The 20,055-nt window shown below is 35.8% G+C and overlaps 1 protein-coding gene across 3 annotated transcripts in view; it reads left to right on the top strand.

Annotated features, from left to right (window-relative positions):
• The window catches only part of TAFA2 (TAFA chemokine like family member 2), a 555,339-nt gene that overhangs the window by 509,481 nt on the left and 25,803 nt on the right, over positions 1–20,055 (top strand). The gene's annotated exons all lie outside the window — the stretch shown is intronic.

The following is a 20,055-nucleotide window of genomic DNA, read 5'->3' as shown; positions in this document are numbered from 1 at the left end:
AGCTTGGGAAAAGAGAATGTCTCTGAATTAATAGAGAATGGAGCTTGCGCAGTAACCAATTTAAGTGGCAGTTGTGGAATGGAAGAGTATAGTTTTGCAAGACACGTTTTCCCCATTTTTTTCTTAGTTCGCTTTTTTCACAAAACATTTTTATTTCACTCAGAACAACATCTTCCATAGATTACCATCAACTGTCATATATCTGATCAATAAACACTGTTTGTTCCTTCATAAAATACTGAGGGTAATGTGAACCTCCTTTCCCCACTGAGGAGGCATGTTAAATTCTGGGAGGGTGACCCCAATCCTTTATTCTTCTAATGTACAGTAATCTAAATAAATTCTGAAAACATTATTTTATATATTACTTTTAATACAGTTTTTTAACTGCGATTCTTTTAGTTTTATGGAAGTAATTATTTTGATGTCCCTGATTTCTGAATCATTAAATAGTTTTCTAGTGGTTAAGGTTTACAATTATTGTAATGGGCTACTAGGAAGAGTTTCAGATTCTCAGGATCAATACAAAAAGAATATTCTTAAGACACTGATGTATTTCAGCTTTGTAATTACTGACTTTCGGTGATGGTAGAGAACTGAAAAATAGCTTTGTTCCTTGATTTCCTAATTCGCCACATGGGTATTCCAGACTGGCAGAATTTGAATTCTTTCCTTTATAGAATTAGCAAAGCAAGGTTTTGTTTTGTTTTGCTTTTAGGAAAAGCATACTATAAATTAGAGTTGAATATTTAAGAATAGATCAGAATAATGGTATAAATTGATGTTTTATAAAAAGTAACATAAAAGTGGAGACTGGCTAATTTATAATGCTATTTGATATAGCAGACTTTTAAACCTTGTCTGGATATATACAAGAGGCTTATTTTATAATCTCATCTAGATATGTAATTTAGTCTGCCAAGTAATATATTTAATACATTGACTGATCAGACAAACACAGAAGTGACTAAGTTTCAAATGGCATGAATAAAAACATATTTCATGAAATTATTCTGGACTCTAACTGGTTAGCTAAGTGTCACACCTTTTCAAAACCTATTGGATGCATGATCAATTAGGATAATTATATTATTCAGTGAGCTATCAAATAATACATATTAATTTGTTAAAAACATTCTGGCTATGTAAATTTTCCTTATAAGGTATTTATACCATGAAAATATTTTCCCTAGCACTATTAATTCTCAGTCCAAAAACAGGACTTAAGGAAATTCATTAACGTTTTGAGATTATGAATCAAATTTTTAAAATTGTGAGCTCTTGACAACCAAATTCTTTGTTTTTATTACTTCAGTGAACAAGGGGAAGCTATTATTTATTGTATGCTTAAAACATATGCCATACACTGAACAAAATGCTTTACATGAATTAGCTCACTTAATCTTCCTAATAGCCCAGTGGAGAAGATAGTGTTATTATCTCCTTTTACAGATGAGTAAACCAAAACTTCCAAAGGTTAGGTAACTTCCCAAGGACATATAGCTAATTAATTAGGAAGCCAGGTTTCAAAACATGTAGTTCCGTTGCAAAACCCAATCTTTTAACCTGTACTTTGTACTAATAATGTAACTTATTCTTAAGCAATAATGGTAAAAGTATCTTATAGTTCTTTTCTTATGAGGTCGACCTTTAAAAATATCTCTAACTTTCTGGATCATTGAAATGAAAAGGTCAAGACCATGCAGTCTAAATTCTCATGGAAAAAAAAAATTTTGGAAGTGCTGTTTTACTCCCTTTTGGCCTGTTGACCGTATTCTCAATGACCCAAATTTAAAATGGAGTGTCTGCTTCACAAATTCTTCCAAATGTAATGAAACAAGGTGGATGAGAGACTGAGAACTCATGAGTAGGGAAAATCACATCTACATCCTATAATTTGTTTTAGTTATAAGACATTATCCTCTATATGAGGATAGCACTTTCTATTTTTCTTTAATCTCTTTTGCCCCAAAGAATAGCTGGTAATGGAGGACCTTATTTAAGACATTATAGACGGTTTTCATGCAACAGCAGGTGTTTAGATTTAGTTTCTTTTAAGATACCCTCTATTTCTAAGAGTCTGTGACTCCCATTTTGAAAAGAAAAATCATCATATATAAGAGGAGAGAGAAAGACTTGAAAAAAGGAGCTTCTTGAGTACAACCAAAGTAAATTCTTATCCTTTTATTCCTTCACAAGAAAAATGTTGCTTGTGAAAATGGAGCTACTTAGACATTTTCAACCAAAGGAACACTGGCATTCCAAATAGAAAGGCAAAAGTGTGCAATTAAGTTTGGCCCACAAAACAATTTGGGCAAATTTCCCTGATGCTACAAATGAAGCAAAAAGTTTTCAAGGTCATCAGGCTATTATTGCTCAGCCATCTCCACTGAAATAGTGGAAAAACTGGAGAAGATAAGAAAAATTCTTAAAATAGCTCTAGGCATGTGTTACTTTGCCCACAGTGGAAGTGCTGGATAGAGGAAATGTTGAATAGAGGTAGATAGCGGAAGTGTTTCCATCAGGCATAAATAGCACTATTTTTGAAAACAAATTTGAGTCATTATTTTAATCATTTGTATTACTGTCCATATGTGTGTTTTCAATAATGTGGTTGTGATCACCATGAGCCAAAAAGCCATTGAACTCCTGATTTGGCAGGTCCCAGCCACAATTGGAAAGGCCAGAAATTATGTAGGAATAGGTTACAAAATAACTCAAGAGCTGTCTTAGCCAAAAGCTATTTGCTTTGCTTATGCAAGATATGTTGGTCTCATGGGATTATCACTGCAAGCAAAATGGCTTGAGAAATAATTAAAATTTGCAATAATGTACACTCTTCCTTATAATGGCCCATAGCCAATCTGGAGTACTTGGGTAAGCCTGTTAAATAAATAGCAGTCAGCCAGAAATAGTAATAAGGCTTGCATGGCCTCAGCAAAGATGAGTGGCACCTTCCCGAATTGACTACAAATCAGGGTCTGAGTGATTTTTCCACTTAAGACTAATTTTGAGCCTATATTGTACTTACTACAAATGTGAATTATGGTCTTCTTCTGTTTTTGTATCGGATTCTGGAAGCTTTTTGGTTCTGACCATTTCCTATTGGTGCTAACAGGGGGAAAAGGTAAGGAATAGGGAGTCATTTTTGGAACTTGAGTGTTTTGTTGCATACCTGTTCTTCACACGCTCAAGCATTTAATTTGGAAAGAGTGGAAGATGCAACAGTTGTTTCCCAAACCCCATTTCTCAGTCTAAAGGTGGAAAATTTATGACTTTCTGTGACATCTATAACCGTCTCTTTTACTACTTTTAAGATCTCCTAAGTTAAACAGAAGGAAAGGAAAAGTCATGCAAGCGTTTTGATTTCAAACTCACTTTCAAAGATAAATAATAAAGAACTTTTCAAAGGGTCATTAATAAAAGAATCATCTTTCCAGTGTGAAAGAGTGCATAATTATATGCTAATTATACAACACAAAAGTAACAGGGGGGAAAGATGCTGCAGAGCTTGTAAAATATAAGAAAAGAAAATATTTAACATAGTTGAAATCATCAGAAAAAAACAGACTGTGATTCTGTGTGTGTGTGGGGGGCGGGGGTGGGTGTTTTGATATTCTTTCTTTGTGGAAGATCTAAAGGAAATAATATTCTGTTTTTAGGATTTATTGTCCTTGCCTAACGGTATGGACACCAAGCTGCAAAATATAGTGGTCACTGCAGTTTTTAATGTTGATTCTTACCTAAGGATCAGGTTAGAGAAACTTGGTCTCTTACCTAACTTCATATTATATAAGACTTTACATTGTTTTTAGAAAGATTACCTTTATGAATCCTATGTCCCAGGTCTATTGACTTTTCACATACTTAAGAAGAAATTTTCTGGCTAATTTTTAGCTAATTGAAATCTTTCACTTTATGCACTTATTTAAAGTGGCTTGAGCAGATAAGATCTCTGTAATTTTTAAATGTTCCTTCAAATATAAATTGATTTTAAACGTATGCATTATGATATTATTTTATTGTATAATGCAATGAAAATCAAAATATATTAAGAATTTCTTATGCGCACATTTTATATTAATAGTACTCAGAATTAAAACAACAAAAGCAAATACAGAAGCATTTACTTAGCTCTTACTGTGTTCTGGGCACTCTGCTGAGTATGTTGCAGGTATTATCTTACTCAATTTACCCAACCATAGTAGATATTAAAGAGAATGCATGGCTTGATCCCAGCCCACAAAGAGTATGCCATTGAATGGAGGAATGAGTAGTGTACAGTTACGTTATTCTTTTCTTTTTTTGAGACAAACTCTTACTCTGTTGCTCAGTCTGGAGTGCAGTGGCACAGTCTTAGCTCACCGCAACCTCCGCCTCTTGGGTTCAAGTGATTCTCATGCCTTAGCCTCCCAAGTAGCTAGGATTACTGGCATGCCCCACCACACCCAGCTATTTTTTTTTTGTTTAGTATTTTTAGTAGTGATGGGGTTTTGCTGTGCTGGCCAGGCTGGTCTCTGACTCCTGGCCTCAAGTGGTCCGCCCACCTTGGACTCCCAAAGTGCTGAGATTACAGGTGTGAGCCACCACACCCAACCACATTATTCTTTCCTTTACCCATATGCAGTCTATTGACAACAAACATTGGAATCAAGTTAAGAGTAATATTGTAACAATAATAGAATAGCATAAGAATGAGGATGTTGTGCTAGATTCAATTTCAAGTTTCTCTAACCAAGGTTTATTCTTGGGTTCCATGTGACAAGAAGATTTCTAACTTCCTTTCCAGCTACATTTAAATCACAGTAATAACTGAAAATCTCAGAAGATAGATAAGTATTAGATTTTTAATCCTTTCACTGTAAGGAAGAAAAGAAATAGCATCTTGTGATGCTTTGCTGATTAAAGCCTCAGGTTGTACTCTTCCATTTGGATTTCATACCAAATCTCAGTGACTCTGCTCTTCTGGTGGCTCTAAACAGTGTCCAGGGGTGCTAATTCAGACCCATGGAAAATGATGTACACAGCAAGAGGAAAAAAGTTCATTTCCTTACCTTGAGGTGGTGCAATTTGTGTAAATTCTTCAATTATCATGCTCTCTCTAGCCTTGCAAATTTAAGTACAGGTTTAGAATAGTGTGGTTCTTTCTTGATCAGCTCTTTCTTAATAGACACATCCCCATTAATTTGTCTTCATCTCACTGCCAGTCAGGCCGTAAATTACATTCTGGTCCACAGCACAGACTGTAATGACCTTTAGGGTTTTTCTAATTACTTTAATGGAACTCACAGTAAGAAATACATCTTACATAGTGATCTACCACACACACAATATGCATATGCACACTCATATATGCTACATTAAAGTTAAAGTTGCATTATAATGTTTTGATTTTATTATCTTCCCTCCCTCTCTCCCTCCCTCCCTTCCTCCTTTCCTTCCTCCTTTCCTTCCTTCTGATGATCTCAACCTCATAAATTGCTTTTATCACCTGCTTATGTGTTGCACCCTGTAGACTGAAAAACACTGCTTTAGGAAGTGGTATTTGACTGTTTCCTATGTCCAATTCATAGAACTGATAGCTGCTGCTAACTTGAAGAGAAACAAACTACTGAATGAAGAGCTTTCAAAACAACTTACCTTCCACATTTTAATTTTAAATATTTTTATGCAACATTTTTGGGCTAAAAATTTCAAAAGACTTTGTGAAATACAGATTTTGTGGGAAAGAATATGTATGCTGTATTCAAAAAGTCTTTATTGCCTCCTATGGTCAGATTCTATTCTAAATTCTGGTCAGAGCGCTGAAAACAAAACAAAACAAAACAAACTGGATGAAAATCCCTGCCTTCATCAGGCCTGTATTCTAATAGGGTATATACATTTTTTTTATTGCTGCTATAGCAAATTGCCACAAATTTAGTGACTTAATACAATATCCAGTAATTATCTTTAGGTCAGATGTCCGGGCACAGTGTAGCTCAGGTAGGTCTCTGCTCTGGGTTTCACAAGACTGAAATTAAGGGATATGTTTCACCTTTTTGCAACAGGTCTTTGTTTCTTTCCGGAGACTTTGGGGAGAATCCACTTCCAAGCTCATTCAGGTTATTGTTAGAATTTGTTTCTTTTCAAATGTAGGACTGAGGTGACTGTTTCCTTGTGTATTAGTTCATTCTCACACTGCTATGAAGAAATACCCGAGACTGGGTAATTTATAAAGGAAGGAGGTTTAATTGACTCACAGTTCCACATTGCTGGGGAGGCCTCAGGAAACTTACAATCACAGCCCAAGGCAAAGGAAAAGCAGGTACCTTCTTCACAGGGCGGCAGGACGGAGTGAGTGCAAGCAAGGGAAATGCCAGATGCTTATAAAACCATCAGATCTGGTGAGACTCACTCACTATCATGAGAACAGCATGGGGGAAACTACCCTCATGATCCACTTACCTCTACTTGGCCCCATCCTTGACATGTGGCGATCATGGATTACAATTCAAGGTGAGATTTTGGGTGGGGATACAACTAAACCATATAACCGAGGTAGCCATCATCAGGAGGCTCTCTGGCCTTCTTCAGGATGCCTGTCATTCTAATAATATTTCCTCCTTCACCTCAAACCAGCAATGGCATGTTGAGTCTGTCTCATGCTCTGAAGCTCTTTGACTTCCCATTCCCCCATCTGTTCCTTTCTTCCTCTTCCACTGCATTTCTCTGGTGGGCTCTTTTGGCTTTCTCTGCCTTTTCGGGGCACAGATGATTACATTGTGTCCACCTAGATAGTCCAGGGTAATCTCCCTCTCTTAACATCAGCTGATTAGCAACCATAATTACATCTGCAGAATCTCTTTATAGTAGTGCTTAGATTAGTGTTTGTTTGAATAATCAAGGGATGAAAATCTCCGGAGTATATCTTTGGAATTCTGCATACCACATGGGGGGAGACAAAACAATAAACAAAATAAGTAAGTAAATATATAGTATGTTGGATGTTGATAGATGCCATGGGAAGAAAATTAAGCAGGGAAGGGAAGTGGGGAGTGTTGCTGAGCAAGGGAGTTTGCATAGTTGATTGAAGTCTTGGGAGGTGAGGGCATGAGCTACATGGCTAAACGGAGGACAAGCTATCCAGGCAGAGGGAAAGAAGTAAAAGTACCTGAGATGAGAGCTTTGCTGGGCAAATCATATTCAAGGGGTAGAAATGATGCTTGTGGCTGGAGTGGAGTGAACTAGGGCAAGTGGTAGAATTAAGGTTAGAAAGGCAACATGAGTAATATCACAACTGACTTAAACTTTTGTCCTAAACAAATAGAATGAGGGATTTGCCATTATGTGAGATGGACAGAACTGTGGGAAGAGCATGTTTTATGTTTTACATTAATAACTACTAAATTTAAGTCATTTAACTTAATGAAAAACTAAATATGGTATAACATCTTAAATGTGATATTTCTGAAGAAGAGTAGGTAGACTTTTTTCTATAGTAATGAGAGATTCAGAAATTGAATAAGTGATATGTTTATTAAATAATATTTAAACTCAAATGATATGGAGATGTGAAACATAACACTTAAGGAAGCATGTAGTCACTATAATAATGTTAAGTTTTAAAGAGATTTGGACAGAAATGGATTAATATATTAAGGTAATCTTTTTCTTTAATTAGATATTGAGTTCAAGTAGACAGGACACTAAGCGAGGTGTCCATGAAGTAGCATCAGTAAAAGTAACATTTTTAGGCTAGGTGCAGAGGCTCATGCCTGTCTTTCCAGCACTCTGGGAAGCTGAGGTGGGAGGATTGCTTGAGGCCAGGAGTTAAAGACCAACATGGGCAACATAGTGAGACCCAGTCTGTAAAAAAGAAATTAGGCAGATGTGGTGGCATTCACCTGTACCCCCAGCTACTTGGAAGGCTGAGGCAGGATAATTGCTTGAGCCCAGGAGGTTGAGGCTGCAGTAAGCCATGATTGTGCCGCTGAACTCTAGCCTAGACAACAGAATGAGACTCTGTCTCAAAAGAAAGTAACATTTTAAACCTGATATTTTAAATTTAAGAGCTGATTACTTAATTAAATATAATTTAATAGGGCCAAGAGTGTCTACCTTGGTATTTGTTTAAAGAGTTATTGAAAAATAATGCAAAAAATATATCATCAGGCTCTATTTCCAAAACTTGGCTTGTATTTTTGTAATTGAAATGAGAAATGGGTGATATATGAGTGCTTTTAAGTTCCTCTAAGATGTAGATGCTTCTGCAATATTTGAGCCAGGTGTTAATCTGTAGATGTTACTCCAAATGTTGTGCTTATAATCTTACAGTTAATTGTGAATGTTCACATATTGTAATAGGACCAGTTTGAGCACCATAGAATTTCATTTGCAACTGCAAGGTACATCTTTAGGCGACTGCTTCTGTTCTATGAACTAAGTGGCGAGAGCAATATTTCTGTCTCTTACCTGAGGGCTGATAGATAAAATTCTGTCAGGGCTTTATATCTAATGTTTAAGACCATGATATTTGTTTAAAGGTAAGCATTCCTGGGAGAGGCAACACTTTTACCTGGTTTTGGTTACTAAAATGCCCTAATAAAAGAAACATGGCACCTCGTAGGACTTGGGGAATAGAAAGGTATGTTCAAGAAGCCATACTTAGTGGTGCTTCTGTGCTTTTTTCCTCTATTGTGAGTGGCAAACTTCCTATTAAAAAATATGGATAATCTTTCCTATGTACATTCCCCCATGGCTTTTTCCCTCCTGTGTCCATCACACGTTTTATGTGGAGTTTAACTCTCTTAATCAATGACTTCAGATCCAATTTTATTTTCTTACTCTGGAGAGTGGGGTGAAGATGCAGCTGAGAAATAACACATAATTTTCCCACAAGCTCAGGATTTCTAGCTCCCTGCAAGGCTGTTCAGGACTTGTCACTTCACCTGTGAGTAGTGGAGAGTTGTTTGTGAAGTGCACCTAATATAAAGGGTGGCATTGAGCTTTACTTTAGAGTGATCAAACCTCATCTGGATGTGCTCAAGAAAGTCCTGGATACCAACTTTTAATGGGGTAGAAGAAAAGAGGCAAGTGTAAAGGATTTTGTGGAGATTTACCTCAGGGAATTAAAGCACTAGAAGCAATATGCTTTAAATTATTTGATGACACAGCATGTGAAAGAAAAAAAATGTAGATTTGTTCTGTGTGACTACAAGGAATACAACTAAGGCTATAGTAATAACTTTCTCAGTGTCAACTCTAGATGACATTGAATGGGCTGCCTTAAGAAACAGTAAGTTCCTCATTTTAGGATGGCATATATTTGTGACTTTTAAGGGATGAACAGAAATTCGCAGAGTTGTCTACATCAAGCTATCAAAACAAAAAACAGCTTATATGAAGGCATGACGGAATAGAAGATCATATCTTACTCATGGAATTGAAACCATTTCATGGGGTAACAGTGTGTGTGAGGGGAAGTATGTAATGAGGAATCCCTGTGAGGGGAATCATGGCAGGTTGAGTTTGTATCATGTTGGGCTTTTAAATACCATGTTAAAAGATTTGGATTTTATTCTCCATGCAGTGGTGAATCATCGAAGAACCTTAATCAAGCAGGAGAGGAGAAGGGTTTGATTTGTACTTCATAATGTCTATTTGGCTGCAATGGGTCAACAGAATTGAAGGAGGTATGAGGTAATGGGCCTGAAGTAAGGTAGGGAGGTGATGGTAGTGTGGGTGCAGAGGGCAGGGAATTGATAGGGCTTTGTAGTTTATTGAATATGAAAAGTGAATGAAAGGAAAAATTCCAGACTCACATACTTCTTACATATTTCTTGCTTGACTTATTTTTGCAATAGTAGTTGCTAATGAGACTATGAGGTAGAGATATCTGGAGGATAATTTGATATATAGGCCTAGAGGTCAAGATAGAAATCTGGAAATTATTATTCCCTAGGTGGTATTGAAATAGTTAATCAAGAATGCTCTTTCAAAAGAAATGCATAGAAAAAGAAGAGTGTCAAAGACATTTTAACAACTAATGTGGAAGAAAGCACTTGTAAGGAACAAGAAGTGTAGACAGAGATATAGACAGAAAACCAAGAAAGACCAGAGTCTGGGAGAATGCAGAAGTAGGGTTCCAGGGATCCAGGGTTTTCAGTTGATACAAGGATATGGAACCTACAGACAGGTTATGTGGCTTTATGTCTCTTTCTGATGTGGGATTTGCAAGAAATACTGAGTTCTTGTCCATTAGATGAACATTACTTGTTTTATTATAATCCTAAAGCTTGCCTGCTAGTTGGATGATGTCATTGTTAACACATTGTAAACACTGCAGAATATACATCCATTTAAAACAGAATGCACTGTTTAAAGTACTTTAAAAATAAGAATAAATATGGGCTGGGCACAGTGGCTCATGCCTGTAATCCCAGTACTTTGGGAGGCAGAAGCAGTTGGATCTCTTGAGGCCAGATGTTCAAGACCAGCCAGGCCAACATGGTGAAACCCAATCTCTACTAAAAATACAGAAATTAGCCAGGTGTGGTAGCACATGCTTGCAGTCCCAGCCTCAGGAGGCTGAGGCATGAGAATTGCTTGAACCCGGGAGGTGGAGGTTGCAGTGAGCTGAGATTGCACCATCGCACTCCAACTTGGGTGACAGAGTGAGACTCTGTCTAAAAGGATAAATATGAATCTCCTTAGCAGAATTAACAAACTCTGTTTAAAGGAAGCTTGTCTGTTCATTCATTCATTTACTCTGTGAAGATAAATTGAATGTATGCTATGTGGGTATGTGCTAGACATTGTGCTAGATTTTGGGGATTCAGATTTTTAAAAAATTATGACTCTTTGCTGCCCAAGAGTTCACAAGTTCACAGTCAATTGGATAGAAAGTCAGTAAATCATTGTCATGTACAGAAGTGGTAGGACAGAAGTTTGTGTAAGTGCCACGAAAGCACATTGGCAGTTTAATATTGCATGGCCCATAACTCTTCTAACACTCAAGGATACCAGATTGTGATGCCATTCAAGGGCAATTTACCTATAATTTGTCTCCATAGTATATAGCAACTAAACGCAATCTAACAGAATCTAAATATTATGTTCCATGATGTCAAGATCGAACTGAATTTTTTTCCTGCCTTTATATCTGTATGGTACTATCATAATAGAACAAAATCCAATAAAATGCTTTCTCAACTAGACTATCTTCATATACATATATATGTGTGTGTGTGTATGTGTGTAAATATATATACACACACATGCAAGAGAGATGGAGGCACATACACACACAGAGAGAGAGAGCAGAGAGAGAGGAGAGATGGGGAAGGGAGATAATTTGCATATAAAAAAATTGGGGCTACACTAATAACTCTAATTAAATTGAAAATAATTTGAGATTCCCACGAGCAAATAAGAATATTGGAACCTTATACCATTGCACATATTTTTAATGTTTTAAGCTTATAAAACACTTTAAAAATTTTGAAGTAATGTATATTAGTTATAGCAAAATCAGCCATTCAGTTGAAATGTGATCTAAGATATAAAACTCAAATTGCCAAATTAAAACAAAAAATAATACAGATAGCTTATACTAAGCCATAGAATTCCATTTATTATAATGTTTAATATTGAGCTTGTTTAACATGAGTTATTTAGCTGTTAAATATATGCTTTGCTCTCATGGTTCAGTATTACGGCATTTTTTTTCCTATTAACTAGCAATGTTGGCTTCCCATGATTTATGGTAGGATTAGCCTAAAGTCAATGAAGGATTTTTTTGTTGAGGTTCTGCTTACCATTGGCTATTTCACCTTTATATTTTATTGCTTATTCTCTTCTGGTGACAAATTTTTTTACATCTAAAAATTTTGCTTATTTGTATAAATTTAAGGGCTACAAGTGAGTTTTGTCACATGGGTATTTTGAATAATGATGAAGTCTGGGCTTTTAGTGTAATCATTTTCTGAGTAATGTACGTTGTACCTATTAAGCCAATTTTCATCCTTCACTCCCCTCCCACCTTCCCATCCTTATGAGTCTCCAGTGTCTATTTTTAAATTTGTTTTTAGACTTTTTTTTTTTAGACTTGAAGTTCTGGGATACATGTGCAGAACGTGCAGGTTTGTACATAGGTATACACGTGCCACGGTGGTTTGCTGCACCCATTAACCCATCATCTACATTAGGTATTTCTCCTAATGCTCTCCCACCCCTTGCCCCCCAACTCTGACAGGCCCCGGTATGTGATATTACCCCCCACCCCTGGTCCATGTGTTCTCATTGTTCAACTCCCACTTATGAGTGAGAACATGTGGTGTTTTGGTTTTCTGTTCCTGTGTTTGCAGAGAATGATGGGACAAACATATTTTACACTTACATTGCATTTTCTGTTCTCTTCTTGGTCCTGTTAAAAGAAAACTGGTGAGGGCAGGGAGAAGGATGATGGAGAGACAGAGAAAGAGAAAGAGAAACTGGGTAATATCAGGCAGTGTAAATTTATTTTCAAAGAATGCTTGCAAATTGAATGCAATCTTTGCTTTGCAACTTTAAAATACTCTATATTTGAAAAGGCTGTTTGAGTAATTGTGAGGAGAGTTGATTTGGTCAGCCTGTTTCTAGGATTCATATACTGAGATGCATTTATTCTATCTTGAAAGAAATCAAATTGAATATTCCCAGACACATTGGCTGACAGTCAGGATAATCTAAACAAGTAGCATGATTAGAAATCTCAACCCCCAACTTCAATTACAACATATGATCGATTTGTGAGATTACTGAAGGCAAATATCTGTCCAGAGAGTCCAACTATTGTTTGAGATTAAATTTCACAAATGAAATCAACTTGTTGAGAGCACTCCTGCATATATAATACAGTTGTGAACCATCCGCCTCCAGATTATAGCTTTGAGGATTTCTTAGATGGGTTTTAAGTGAATTCCCTTATGAATAAGGGAAACTATGAAAAAAGCTGTTAATGGTAACTTTAAAATAATTCACGTTGTACCTACGTAATGGTCTAAGGAGATCCTATTCAGTAAAACTGTTTCACATCACTATGTGATACTGAAGGTAAAGATAAATATTCATAACATGAAAAAAATTGTTTATATAAGTTGATTAAAAATGTCTACAGATAATAATAGAATTATTTTCAGTAGTACAGTTGATGTCTCACTAAGGGTTTAGCCTTTCTGAGGTTACTGAAATTAGTGACAGGTGGAGACATTGTCAAGGTGTATCAGGTAATTTTTGATTCTCCATTTCACCCACCATAACCATTTGAGGTAACTGTGCAATGTTAAGTCTACCCAACTTGTCAAGGCCCCACAAGGCCTTATAAACCTAATATCATCCTCCCATTTCTTATGCACTGTGGTTCTCTCAGTCTAGTCCCTACAGATGTGCAACAATTCTATCTCATAATGGGTGCTTACATAATATGCTTGGCTCTTCTAGAGCACTGCTGGTAAAATTTGCTAAGAGGCAGCTGGGATATTAGTGCTGCTGTGCAGCTACCTCTTCATAGGTTTTACAGGAGAAATGGTCACAGCAAGAGAGTGTCTTTTTCAAACTCCTCTAGAAATTTCAAGAATTATTGTAGTTGTTGCTCAGTTATCAAATGATTTTGTTTATTCACCTGGAATAAAGTATTCAGGAAGTCAGAAAGCCAAGTATGATGGTTAATTATATGTGCCAACTTGGCTGGGCCACAGTGCCCAGATACTTGATTAAACATTATTCTGTATGTTTCTGTGAGCCTATTTCTGGATGAGATATATGTTTAAGTTGGCATACTTTGAGTGAAGCAGAATACTTCAGTAATGTGGATGGGCCTCAATCATTCAAGGCCTAGGAAGAACAAAGGGACGGCCTCCCTTGAACAAGAGGGAATTCTCCAGCAGACTTCTTTTGGATGATAGCTATAACTCCTTTCTGAGTCTTCAGGCTGCTGGCCTCCTCCCAGCACATTTTGGACTCACCAAGCTCCACTATTGCATGAGCAAATTTCTTATCATGAATCAATCTGCTCTGTCTCTCTTTTCTCTCTCTCTCTCTCTGTCTCTCTCTATCTCTGTCACACACACACACACGCACACCACACACACATATAATACATTATATATGTGTATTATATATTATATATGTGTGTATATATTTATAGTGCACATATATAGTCTCTTTATATATATGTGTGTGTGTGTGTGTGTGTGTGCGCGCGCATATGACTATATACATTTATCTAGTCACAGGCTTTATGCTGAATGAAAATGCCCAGATTACATATTTTCTTGACTTCTGTATAATGAGAGTTTTTTAAAAGACATCTTTTAGAGCAGTGTCTTAGTCTGTTTGTGCTGCTGTAACAAAACACCACAAACTGGATAATTTATAAAGAACAGAAATTTATTTCTCTCAGTTCTAGAGTCTGGGAAGTCAAAGGTCATGGTGATGGCAGGTTATTGTCTGGTGAGGGCTGCTGTCTGCTTCTACTATGGTCCCTTTGGAGGGCAGGAACACTGTGTCATCACATGGCAGAAGGTGGAAGGGCAAGGGAGCCAAATGTGGTGTGAAGCCTCTTTATAAGGTACTTAATCCTATTTACATGGGAGGAGCCCTCATGACCTAATCGCTCCTTAAAGGCCCTACCTCTTAATGCTATCACATTGGCAACACCTGAATTTTAGAGGGGACACATTTAAACCATAGCAAGCAGTTTTAGGTTAAAATCAACACTGACAGTACGTAATAATTTCCCATATGACCCCTACCTCCACACATGCACAATCTCTCTGTTATCAACACTCCCACTAGAGTAGTTCATTGTTACAAAATTGACCATTATTATCATCCAAAGTCAATAGTTTATATTAGGGTTCGCTCTTGGTTTTGTACATTCTATGGGTTTAGACAAATGTATAATGACGTGTATCCACTATTATAGTATCATACAGACTATTTTCACTGCCCTAAAAATCATCTGTGCTCTACTTATTTCTCTCTCCCTTCCAACCCCTGGCAACCACTGATCTTTTTACTTCTCTATAGTTTTGCCTTTTTCAATATTATACAGTTGCAATCATGCTGTATGTAGCCTTTTCAGATTGGGCTTTTTCCGCTTGTATTTACATCTCCCCTGTGTCTTTTCATGGCTTGATAACCACACATATTTTTAGCTTGAATAATAGTCTATCACCTGGATCTACCACAGTTTATCCAATCATTTACTGAAATGACATTTTGGTTGCTTCCACATTTTGACAATTGTGAATAAACATCCATATACAGATTATTGTGAAGACATACATTTTCAATTCCTTTGCATAAATGCCAAGGAGCATGATTGCTGCATGTATGGCAAGAGTATGTTTAATTTTTTAGAAACTGCCAAACTGCCTTCCAGAGGGGCTGTACCATGTGGCATTCCCACCAGCAATAAATGAGAGTTCCTGTTGTTCCATGTCCTTGCCAGCATTAGTATTAGTATTCTGGGCTTTGGCCATTCTAATAGATGTGTACAGTGGAAGTTCAGATATATTTTTGGACCTACCTCTTCAGGCTACACATCTCTTATTGTATCTGTGAGATACCAAATTAGTTTGGGAAGGGCAATCTTTGAGAAGATATATAAGACAAGCATGTCATTTAAAAAATTGCCATCCTAAATTATCTAAGCCTAAAGGAATGCGTATTTATGGGGAAAAAAATGTTATTACACCAAAGGAAAAATCTCATTTTTCTCATACCACATAACAGAGCTAAGAGTTGTAGTCATAAGGAGATTCTGAAGCTCCACGCCTAGCTATTTGCCTAATGTGTAAGCAAGGAAGTCTTATTCCTTGAGAGCAGAGTAATGTTCTATGTTGATTTACGAGGACTTTCGCATGAAAAAAAATCCTTCTAAATTGGTGAAGACTCCAGAATGGCTCTGAGAATTCTATTGGCTTTGCTTTACTCATTCACAATGGATACAGTGCCAGGAGCTACTATTATCTATCAATATATCTACCTGTGTGTCTATGTGTGTGTGTGTGTGTGTGTGTGTGTGTGTGTATCTATCTATCCATCCATCTACCTCAGTGAGAAATCTGGTATGATTGGCTGAGAATGCCTTCAAGTCTGGCATAATGATTAAGAACCCAGTCTCTGGAATCATATTACTTGAGTTCATATCCCAACTGCCATGTATTAGCTGGTGGTCTTGGGAAAGTTACTTTACATCAATACTCCTCAGTTTCCACGTCTGGGAGATGATGACAATAATATATCTGCCACATAGATTTCTCATATGGATTAAATTAGTTTATATATGTAACACACTTAAAACAGTTTCTCGCCAAGTATAAGGGCTATATGTGTTTGTTAAGTAAAACAGATAAATCAACTAAGTTGTTAATAGGCTAATAAAATGGGCCAGTTTTCTCATAACTCAAATATTAACAAATATTAACATTATTATTCCACAGTAGTCAGTCTTGTTAAAGAAATACTAATGTGGAAATAACTCAAAACTTCCTTTACTATCTCTATTCATACTTAAACTAGGGCTTTGAAGAGAAAGCACAAATTCACTGGAGGTTGGTCTATCTCTTTTAGAATAGCCACAAAGTTTCATCCTAGAAAGAAACCATAGAACTGCACTAAATGGATTTCAGTGCTTGAGAACAGTCTCCACCTGGCCTCAGACATGGGGCTATTCTAGTTATTTACCATAGGTGGGCCAGGTGGGGACTATTGGACTACACAATTGTAAAGGTGCTCTTCCCAGGATACGCTGCAAGAGCAGAAATGTTTTTTCTTATTTATAGCCATCAGACATTGGGTTTTCAGCAACATCTCTTATGGACTTATCAGGCCTACTAGGCGAAGGAGACAATTCTTTTTCTGACAATCACAGTTATTGACATTTATTCAACTAGTATTTCTATGTCCACTGGTATAATTCAAAGATAGCCTCTTATGCATGCACAAATCTTTTATGTTTAAAAATGCTTTGTTAACTGGAGAGGGAGGAGTATTAGTCTGGGTCTATGAGCTAGGTTTTTGTGTGTGTGTGTTTTTTTTTCATTTTCATTTAAAGTTTTTGTAGTTGTTTGCCTGTAGCAATTTTAGATGAGGTTAGCCTGGAGTGGTTGTTGCAGCAGGAAAGACCTGTTTATTGAATGCTGAGTCACCCTTGCCCATTTTGCTATTACTAATATAACATTAATGTTCTTAATAAATCACAAAACACCAAGTAGAAACTGATGCAGAAAGTATTTATAGATATTCAGCAATTAGCAGAGGCCAATAATTCCTATTAATGGAATAACCAATAAAACCTAAGTGATTTTTGAACCTCAGTACATTTTAACCAAAATATGTTGCAATATGTAAGTTTTTGCTCTTAGGAGATGTTATGTACATAGCATACATTCTTTATAATTTATCTTGACTCTAGTATAATCTCAAAAATAGAGCAAGATTTGTTCTATGCTTTGTAAAGGATAATGATAGTATCAAAGAGCTAGAAATACATTTGTGCTTACTGCCTTATTTATTAAATAATTAGATTTCATATTTTGTAGCAGGAATAGAATAATGATAATTTTAAGCAAATAAATTTATTTTAAAAATACTTATTTCAAAATATGTTTTGAAAATGTTTAAAAGTTGCTGTTTATTATATTCTTGCTGGAGGCATAATTGCACTTAACCTTCATAGCAGTGTAATAAGATATGGATTGTCTTCATTTATAGGTAAGGAAACTAAGTTTTTTTTTAGTGAAATAACAGGGCCACACAATTAATAAATATTTAAGTGAGCATAATCCCAAGACTAGATGATGTTCTTAACCCCATGCTCTTAACCACTATGTTGTATGTATTACCCATCTGATTCTCTGAAAATCTATATTCATCGTCTTCCTCATCATTATTACTATTAGATAAACATTCAGTATGTGTAGCACAAATTCCATTTTAGCCAACTTTTAATTATTCATGGTAAAGAAATGAAAAAAAGTTAGGAGAAATTGAAAAAGATATGCAATTTTCATGTTTCAATTTTAGGCAAAATTAGAAAATTTTCATTGTAATATAATTTTTCTTTAAAATATAATAGAAAAAAACTTAAAAAATCTAGTTGGTAAACTGAAGAGCATATAGGTAATATAAAATCCCAATATTGCAGTGTTTTAAAATAGACCTAGATTTTTGTAAGACGCCTATTTGACCTCCTTGTTGTAACAACTCTTTTATCTCAAAGGTAGTAGTGTGTGCCATCACTTTAATGTGATTCTCAGAGTTCAGGACCCTGGACTACAATACTAACTGATAATATTATAGTCAGTCTTTCACATTACTATCTCTATGTCTCATCTTTATGATGGGAAAGTTGAAGAAATGAGTGCAGTGCTATATCTATAGATACCTCTTCAATGCCAAACTTTAACATTTATTAGCAACTTGATGTGATTTAGTGGATTTCAGAAATGTTTTATGCTTCAAGGAATGCTCTTTTTTGCCTATCACAATGGCTGAAATTCTTGCATTAGAGAGTCATTCATTCACGGCCTGAAGACTTTACATCTAGGAGTTATTTGTTAAAATTAAATTTCCATTATAAGAATAATTACTCTATGTGCGTGATGATATAATTTGTTGTCCATAGTAGGACATATTTCCAGGATAAACTCAACAGGAATTCAGGACAACAGGGGTAAATCAGAGCTATCCCAAGCAAAATGGAAAATGTAATAATTCCAATTGTAAGTAACAATTAGCTAATGTCTATTTTAAGTATTAGATGAAAGCAAGTTTAGAAAGAAGACTCAGTCTAAGCATGGTTGTAATGCAGAAGTACTGTGCAGGCAGAAAAATACCAATAATAAATTTCAATTATTAATTTTATGAATGACTCATCAATACCAAATTCATCAGTAAAGTTGAACCCACATAACTTGACTTTCAGTTTTAGTAATAGATCAGGTGATATTGTTAAGTTTCTCCTCCCCTCATCCCATAAAAGAAAACTGAAGAACTTAACAAAATATAAGATGATATGTTTGGAGGCATTGGAAAGCCAACAAGAAAGTGAAGAGTTACTTGTCCAGAATTTAGGAAGGATGAAGACTAACAGAGATTAGTCTGCTCTTGGAAATCACTTAACCCATCGAGGCAATTATCAACATTAGAGGAGTGGCTCAGTGGATAAAAGTGCATTGACGACCTTGCAGAACCCAGCAGACTGCCATAGTAGGCCAGGGATTGCTGAGAAGGGGAGCCCTGGTGAATCTCTCTTATTTCTTATTATAAACCTGAAGTGCTACACCCCAGGAAGAAGAGGGAATTAAAAGTAGAAAAGCCCTCACAGGGCTCAATCTGAATCACTTTAATAACTGAAATTAGATTGAGGTGAGCAGATATTTTTAAGGCATGCTTGGCAAAAGCAAATGTAATTCTTCTCTGGAAAGATTATAGCCCCAGTCTCACAATCACTCCACAAATAATTTTGCAAATATATTCAGCATACAATGAAAAATAACCAGGCAAACATGAAGACAAGGCAATGTAAACAAAAACAAACAAAATAATATACAATAGTGAATTATTAAGCTGCAGAACTGCTGCACTAAGACAAACATTAAAAAATTTGTAAAAGAATGTATAACTTCCAAGTCAACTAAAAAAATGGACTATTAAAAACAATACAAAAGAAGGCAAAAGAGGAGAGAAAATCTAGAATAAGTGGAATAAATAGAAATTACTCAATAATGGTAGCTGTAACTCAGATATATGAGTGATTATATCAAATGCTAATGGGGTAAATAATTCAATTAAAAAGCAAATAAATAAATGTTTAGAATGATGAATATGCTAATCACCCTGAATTGATCTTTATGTAATGTATATATGCATGGAAACATCACACTGTATCACATAAATATGTACAATTATTATGTGTCATTTATGAATAAAATAAACTTTTAAGAAAGGCAAATACAAAGATTGTCAATCTGGATCAAAAGATGAAAACACATATATGCTGTTTAACAGAGATACATCCAAACT

This window comes from Pongo pygmaeus, chromosome 10, assembly GCF_028885625.2.
Source record: "Pongo pygmaeus isolate AG05252 chromosome 10, NHGRI_mPonPyg2-v2.0_pri, whole genome shotgun sequence".
Taxonomy (NCBI): domain Eukaryota; kingdom Metazoa; phylum Chordata; class Mammalia; order Primates; family Hominidae; genus Pongo; species Pongo pygmaeus.
The sequence above is the reverse complement of the archived record's forward strand: the minus strand, read 5'-3'. Positions and strand labels throughout refer to the sequence as shown.